Source organism: Oncorhynchus gorbuscha, linkage group LG21 (assembly GCF_021184085.1).
Source record: "Oncorhynchus gorbuscha isolate QuinsamMale2020 ecotype Even-year linkage group LG21, OgorEven_v1.0, whole genome shotgun sequence".
Lineage (NCBI taxonomy): Eukaryota > Metazoa > Chordata > Actinopteri > Salmoniformes > Salmonidae > Oncorhynchus > Oncorhynchus gorbuscha.
Genome location: NC_060193.1, coordinates 3,549,649 through 3,558,156, shown reverse-complemented (window position 1 = coordinate 3,558,156; position 8,508 = coordinate 3,549,649). Strand labels below are relative to the sequence as shown.

At 41.1% G+C, this 8,508-nt stretch overlaps 1 pseudogene; it reads right to left on the bottom strand.

Moving 5' to 3' along the window:
• Nucleotides 1-4,029: 4,029 nt before the first annotated feature.
• Nucleotides 4,030-8,508, bottom strand: part of LOC124008326 — a 7,678-nt pseudogene continuing 3,199 nt past the window's right edge.

The following is an 8,508-nucleotide window of genomic DNA, read 5'->3' as shown; positions in this document are numbered from 1 at the left end:
AGTTTCCCTCCTACCTGGATTGGTGGATTTTATTCTGTTAAGGTGGGACCATTAAGCCTACAGTGATATATAGAGCCATTATTGCAAGGAACGCCGTTCCATTTCTTATTGCTCAAGTGAACAGCAAACCTGGTTAAAAACGGGACATGTGGCATGTAGGCTACCTGTAATTTGATCATGTAGTTCTAATGTCATTTTGTGTGGACCCTAGGAAGAGGAGCTGCTGCTTTTTAACAGCTATTGTAATGGTTTCCATATAAAATATCAAGAGTTGCCATGCGACAGTTAACTACAGGGAACCCCTATGTTCAGAGAACCCCTTAAGTGATCCTGGAAGATAAAATAAAATCACGAGGTGAAAAGCCAGCAGAGCTTAAAGCCCAATGTTTAATATCTGGGGTGTTGATCTCTATCCACAGCCAGAATGCTCACCATGCACTGCAACATCCAACAGTATTCCAGTTAGTCATCAGCGGTGTAGGGAGGAATGAAATCTGGTCCTTGAACATTTTAATTATAGAGATTTACAAAACAAGCTCAGATTTCATACCTTGGTTTTCGTGGTGACAACTTTTGCTAATAGTTGTAATACTTTGTCAATAACGTAGAGGCCCAGGTGATAGTAAAGGAGGTGGATGGTAAATGTGATCTGCATAACATACCAATTGACATGCCTCGTCAAATTCAAACATCTCAATTAAAATTCTTCGAACATACATGTGTGTCATACCATTTTAAAGGTTATCTTGTTAATCCCACTAAAGTGTCCGATTTCAAACAGGCTTTTCAGCGAAATCACCACAAGCGATTGTTATGTCACCGCAAAATCAGTCACAAAAAGCAGAAAGGGATCAAATTAATCACTAACCTTTGATCTTCATCAGATGGCACTCATAGACTTCATGTTACACAATACATGTTTTGTTCAATAAAGTTAATATTTATATACAAAAACCTCAGTTTACATTGGCACTATGTTCAGAAATGCCTCCAAAGTATCCATAGAAATTGCAGAGAACCAAGTCAAATAACATAGTCATGAACTTTGATGAACGATACATGTTTTAAATAGAACTAAAGATACACTTGTTCTTAATGCAACCGCTTTGTCAGATTTCAAAAAGCTTTACAGCAAAACACAATATTCAATCATCTGAAAACAGGGTTCAGCCACAAAAGGAAGCCATACAGTTCACTGCCAAATTGTGCAGTCAACAAAACTCATAAATAGCATTATAAATCTTCACTTACAGTAGAGGCATCAGACAAAGTTCTACAGACTGCTGGTATCCAGTGGAAGCCGTAGGAAGTGCAAACTCATCCATATCTCGCTGTGATTTCAATAGGATCTTGGTTGAAAATCTTCTCAGGTTTTTGCCTGCCATATGAGTTATGTTATACTCACAGACATCATTCAAACGGTTTTAGAAACTTCAAAGTGTTTTCTATACAATGTGAATAATCATATGCATATATTAGCAACTGGGACTGAGAAGCAGGCAGTTTAATATGGGCTCCTCTGTGCACCTTTCATCTAAGGAACTCACTGCCCCTTAAGAAGTTAAGCAGCTTCTACTGTCCTTTCAAATCTTAATGTTTGTTGGGCAGGAAGGTTCCTGCAAGAACCCCCACCAGCTAAGGAGGTTCCTTGATGACCCCCACCTTCTACGGGGTTCTTAGAAGAACCTTTTGAGGGCCATTTTCAGTTCCAAGAACTGTATGGTTTCAAAGAACAGAACTTTAGAACTCCAGTTGAACCCCACATTTTTAGAGCGTACTTGGACTCTCACATCTGAGCTATCTTTATTGCAGGTGCATGGTTACAGTTGAGTAAGATGAAGAACACTGTTCTTGCTAGTCTCACTGCTCTAAAGCTGTACGTATCAGCCTCAAAGCCTTCTTCAGAGCCTTCAGTGTTCACAACCTGCACCTCTATGTAGACATTGCTCCACCCACATCCGTTCAATGCATCCAATGGGGTTGGAGTATGAGAGAAAAAAATGTTACCAAAAATAACTGTGCATTTCACAAGTATTCTAATAAAGTGTGTAGGTGATGTGTCAAACAAGACACAAATCACACAGAGGACATCAACCTATCAAGTAAGTTCTCATAAATTATTGGGTTCCGTACAAGAATAAAACAAGAGGAGTCTAAAGTGACAGCGTTAATTCATGTTCACATTTACAACATAAATAGACATTTCATACATTACGGGAACATTTTGACATTCGCCATATGGTTAGTGAGAAAGTCCATATTGCAAATGTACGGTCCCTTACTAGACGTCCGAAAACATTTGTAAAATTCGCGGACGGCGTCGGGCCTTATCTACCGGGAAGGCATCAAATGAACTCTCTCGGACATTCGGTTTCCGTTTCATAAAATAATAAAATTTTGGTCATTTTTCCGCTGTCCCGACAACAGGTTCGAATGGAATCATATTGCAAATGTACAAAACATCACGAATCACGACGTGGCTTTATCTCCAAAACTTAAAAGACTTTGAAGACGAAACTTGGTGAGCGTAGGTTTGGCATAATGGGCAGTTGGCCCCGAACAAGATGGCGTCTAGGCCTTAACGGTTTTTGAGTTATGGCCATTTTTCTGTGATTTAAAGGTCCAAAATGAAAATAGAGCAATAATTTTTCCGCTTCACGTCAAAGTCAAGGAGCCTCCAGTGTCAATAAAAAAGAACCAGCCATTTATCTGTCGTCATTTAAGAGAAATCATACAATGTCAAATTGGTGATGTTCAAAAATATCTATATTTTTTAAACAGTTACAGATCCAGTTGAAGCGTGTTCATACGAATCTTTTCAAAGTGTGCTTCGGAGCTCTGCGAGATTTCTGTGATTTTCTGTGATTTTCTGAAATAACACACACAAATAACACACTCACGAAACACAACCTTGTCACGGAAATCAGAAAAGCAATCAAATTAAATTGTTTACCTTTGAACTTTGGATGTTTTCACTGACGAGACTCCCAGGTCGACAGCCAAAGTTCATTTTCTTCTACAGAAATGTGTAACACTACGTCACAGTGCTGTAGACATCTTGGGGAATATGTAGAGAGCGTAAGCTCGTTGATGTTATATTCACAGCTGAATAGGGAGTCATTGGAACAGCGCTTTCAAAACCTGGGGCACTTCCGGATTGGATTTTTCTCAGGCTTTCGCCTGCAATATCAGTTCTGTTATACTCACAGACAATATTTTGACAGTTTTGGAAACTTTAGAGTGTTTCCTATCCTAAGCTGTCAATTATATGAATATTCTAGCATCTTGACCTGACAAAATATCCCGTTTACTACGGGAACGTTATTTTTCCAAAAATGAAAATACTGCCCCCTAGTCACAAAAGGTTAAACCATAATAAAAGCATATAACACATAGTTACTATCTAGCTGCGGGTCCAGTTCTGACATTATGTGTAGGCCTAGCTGAGGTGACCTCGAATGCCAAGTTTCGGCTCAATAGGTCATTTGGAGCCCGAGCAGCGACCTTAATTGGTGCTGATAATCCACATTTTCCAGGAGTTGCTACGGGGTCCCTGAATGAGCTATCGGACACAAACGTTGGGGTCCATCTTTATGGGCCGAGGCAGTTTTAATGCACCTAGTCTTGTGACTCTGGGACTTTTCTAAATGTCGTCATTCTCGTAATGGTCAAAATTAATTGAAGTTATTGCAAATGTACGAGGCTGTTTCTCAATCTGAGAACGTTCTAGAGCCACATAACTCATCATGCACTATCGACTTGAGCTCTATAACAGGCCCACACTGTGTCACTCCATCCTGTGTGTGTGTGTGTGTGTGTGTGTGTGTGTGTGTGTGTGTGTGTGTGTGTGTGTGTGTGTGTGTGTGTGTGTGTGTGTGTGTGTGTGTGTGTGTGTGTGTGTGTGTGTGTGTGTGTGTGTGTGTGTGTGTGTGTGTGTGTGTGTGTGAGCTTTTCTTTGACATCTGTTTGGAGAATGCGACCTGCCTGAATGCATAGTGTACAAGTTCTAATACAACATTTACTCGTGTAAAGATGAAGAGCATGTACTTTATTTTACAGGGTGATATAATGCATGAAGCAAACAATGGAATGATTTAGTGAAATGTGACGATGTAGAATCAGTCAAGGGATCTTTCATCCCTCTGTGGTCTGGAACAATTCTTCAGACTCAGAGTAGCATGGTTCTGATTCTGGACTCTGAACTCCTGTATATATTGGAATTACATTTTGATGTCTTTGGAGGACCACAGCTGTCATAATTAGAATTAAATTAGAAAAGGTGAAGAGATGTCATGACAGAGGGACACAGGAAGAAGAGAGATCATGACACTGAAATCATAGGAGATTCTTGTAAAGAAAGCATAAAAAGTGCCAATGTAGGAATCAAGAGTAGTGATGTGTTGGAGTTTAAAGTGGTGATGGTGTTGGATGAGACCACAGGGCCTTATTTCCACTTGGTGGAACAGTTGATTCTAGCAGTGCCTGGTGGAGTCTCAGTACCCGGGATCTTCTGTCCAGATCTGTTCACACACCAGCAGTAACCTACCAGAAATGGACATGTTAATAACCTGTTAAATATATAATATTTACACATTTTACTGTAACATGTTGAATTGTCACGTTCAACTCAATTGGAGCACTTATAGTGTGTGTGTGTGTGTGTGTGTGTGTGTGTGTGTGTGTGTGTGTGTGTGTGTGTGTGTGTGTGTGTGTGTGTGTGTGGTAACCTGTAGAGCCTGAACATTGCTCAGGTTTGTATTGTCCATCGTTGTCACACGTGGGGATGTAGACTCCAGGCCTGACTTTTTTCAAAGCATTTTCTCTAGCAATCTCACAGGGGGTCTTGGGTCGTATCATACCATCTAAACACAGATAACATTCTTTATAACGATGACATTACATAATATAACATACATTGCTGGACAAACATCCTGGAAGCTCTGGCGGCATCTGGAATCTTGGGTTGCGTCCCCTATGGGCCCCTGTTCCCCTATGGGCCCCTGTTCCCCTATGGGCCCTGTTCACCTATGGGACCCTGTTCCACTTTGGGCCCTGGTCAGGAGACTGCATCCTATATAGGACCCTGTTCCCCGAAGGGCCCTGGTCAGGAGAAGTGCCCTATATGGAATAGGAAGCCATTTCAGATGTACATTTCTGAAATATTCAGTTGTTGCTTCACTACTTCAGAGATCTTCACTGGGTCTCTCCCTCTGTCCTGCCTGTGAGTTAAATTCTCCCTCTCCTTTTTAAGGACCCGTCCAGTCAGAACCCTCCCTCTGGAACCCCGCACGGAGAGTTGGAGGTTCGAAATGGCGGCGAGTAGTAAAGTAAAAAATGCAGAATATTCAGAAATAGTTGGTGAAGCAACAGCTATGCTGGAATGACAACAATATGGCTGTCAATTCTGATGGTATGGTGGAGGATGAGGGTTAATGACCTGAATGGTCGGAAGTGGAAAAACACAGGAAGAAGAGAGATCATGACACAGAAAGAAGAAAGATAATGACACAGGAAGAAGAGATAATGATACCGTAAGAAAAGAGATCATGACACAGGAAGAAGAGAGATAATGACACAGGAAGAAGAGAGATCATGATACAGAAATCAGTTTAGCATCTTGTCAAGAAAGCATAAAGAGGTCCCATTTAGGAAGCAAGAGTAGTGATGTGTTGGAGTTTAAAGTGGTGATGGTGTTGGATGAGACCACAGGGCCTCACTTACTCTGGGTGGAACAGATGACTGGAGCAGTGCCTGGTGGAGTCTCAGAACCCGGGATATATTGTCCAGAACTGGTCACACACCAACAGTAACCTACCAGAAAGACATGTTAAGTTAATTAGAGATCGGGCTACTTTTTTCAAAATTCTGTTAAAAATCACGCAACATTTCAATGTCCTGCTACTCATGCCAGGAATATAGTATATGCATATGATTAGTATGTGTGCATAGACAACACTCTGAAGTTTCTACAACTGGTTCAATGGTGTCTGTGACTATAACAGAACGAGTTCCGTGGTCAAAATCGCAAGGAAACCTAATCACAAAATCGACAAAGAAAAAATCAATCTGCCAGTCTCGGTATTGTCTATGGCTTGAAATAAATGATGGGACTGAGCTTGCAATTCCTACAGCTTCCACACGATGTCGCCAGTGTTGTGTTTACCAGGGCCCTTTATCCTTGGTCAGATTAGTCAATGGCACATCCTGTCTTCAGGTGCGCAGCTGGAAAAAATATCCGTGAGGAAATGGACTTCGTTTTGAAAACTTCTAGCTATTGAATACAGATCGCTCCGTGATCAATTTGATCGTTTATTAACGTTTAGTAATACCGAAAGTTGGATTACAGAAGTAGTTTGAAGTGTTTTGTCAACGTTTATAGGCAACTTTTTAATAAAAAAATGACGTTGCGTTTTGAAACAGAGTTTTTTCCTGGATCTGACGGTCTTCATAACTGTACATTTTGGGTATACAAGGACCGATTTAATTGAAAAAAGACCCAATTGTGATGTTTATGGGACATATAGGAGTGCCAACAAAGAAGCTCGTCAAAGGTAATGAATGTTTTATATTTTATTTCTGCATTTTGTGTAGCGCCGACTATGCTAATTATTTTGTTTACGTCTCCTTCTGGTATTTCGGGGTGTTGCATGCTATCAGATAATAGCTTCTCATGCTTTCGCCGAAAAGCATTTTACAAATCTGACTCGTTGGCTAGATTCACAACAAGTGTAGCTTGAATTGAGTACCCTGCATGTGAGTTTTAATGAACGTTTGAGTTTTAACGAGTGCTATTAGCATTTGGCGTAGCACATTTGCATTTATTGTTGGCAAGGTGGGGCGATTGCGTCTCGGGTGGGCCAGAGAGGTTAAGGAGCGTGTGAATTTTTTCCGCTTTTTTGTTAAAAATCACGCAAAATTTCAACGTCCTGCTACTCATGCCAGGATAATATAGTATATGCATATGATTAGTATGTGTGGATAGAAAACACTCTGAAGTTTCTAAAACTGGTTAAATCATGTCGAGGACTATAACAGAACGTCTGTTGCAGGCAAAACCCCAAGGAAATCTGTGCACAAAAAACACACAAAAAATATCACTCCGCCAGTCTCTGTATTGTCTATGGCAAGAGAAAATAGATAGGATCCAGTTTATAGTTCCTACAGCTTCCGCACGATGCCGCCAGTGTTGGGAATTAAGTTTAAGTTAATCCTTGGTGGAATGAGAATTAGGCACTTCCTGTCATCGAGTACACAACAGAAAGTTATGGAAGAGAGAAAATCGTCCATGATTTGTTGACTTGCTGCTATTGAATACAGATCGCTCCGTGATCAATTTGATCAATTATTAACGTTTACTAATACCTAAAGTTGGATTACAAAAGTAGTTTGAAGTGTTTTGTCAAAGTTTATAGGCAACTTTTTTAATTTAAAAAAATGACGTTGCGTTTTGAAACAGAGTTTTTTCCTGGATCTGACGGTCTTCATAAATGGACATTTTGGGTATACATGGACCGATTTAATTGAAAAAAAGACCCACTTGTGATGTTTATGGGACATATAGGAGTGCCAACAAAGAAGCTTGTCAAAGGTAATGAATGTTTTATATTTTACTTCTGCGTTTTGTGTAGCGCCAGCTACGCAATTTATTTTGTTTACGTCCCCTTCGTGTATTTCGGGGGATTGCATGCTATCAGATAAAAGCTTCTCATGCTTTCGCCGAAACGCATTTAAAAACCTGACATGTTGGCTAGCTTCACAACGAGTGTAGCTTTAATTGAGTACCCTGCATGTGTGTTTTAATGAAAGTTTGAGTTTTATCGAGTACTATTACTTGTCACTCTGAAATTTCCCCTGATGTTGATCCCTGTACAAAGACTGCAGCCATATTAATAACCTGTTAAATATATAATATTTACACATTTTACTGTGACATATTGAACTGTCACGTTCAACTGAATTGGAGCATTTATAGTGTGTGTGTGTGTTTTAACCTGTAGAGCCCCAACATTGCTCAGGGGTGTATTGTCCAGCGGCGTCACACGTGGGGATGTAGGCTCCAACTTGGCCATGTGGCACGGAATCTCTAGCTTCCTCACATGGGGGTCTTGGGTCGTATCGCACCATCTGGACACACAGGCAACATACATTGTAATGTGGACATAACATAAAAATGATGGATATACATTCTGGAATCAAGGACTGTGTTCTATAAGGGACCCTGTTCCACTTTGGGCCCTGGTCAAGAGACTGCATCCTATATAGGACCCTGTTCCCCGAAGGGCCCTGGTCAGGAGACTGCATCCTATATGGGACCCTGTTCCCCGAAGGGCCCTGGTAAGGAGCCTGCATCCTATATGGGACCCTGTTCCCCGAAGGGCACTGGTCAGGAGACTGCATCCTATATGAGACCCTGTTCCCGAAGGGCCCTGGTCAGGAGACTGCATCCTATATGGGACCCTGTTCCACTTTGGGCCCTGGTCAGGAGACTGCATCCTATATAGGACACTG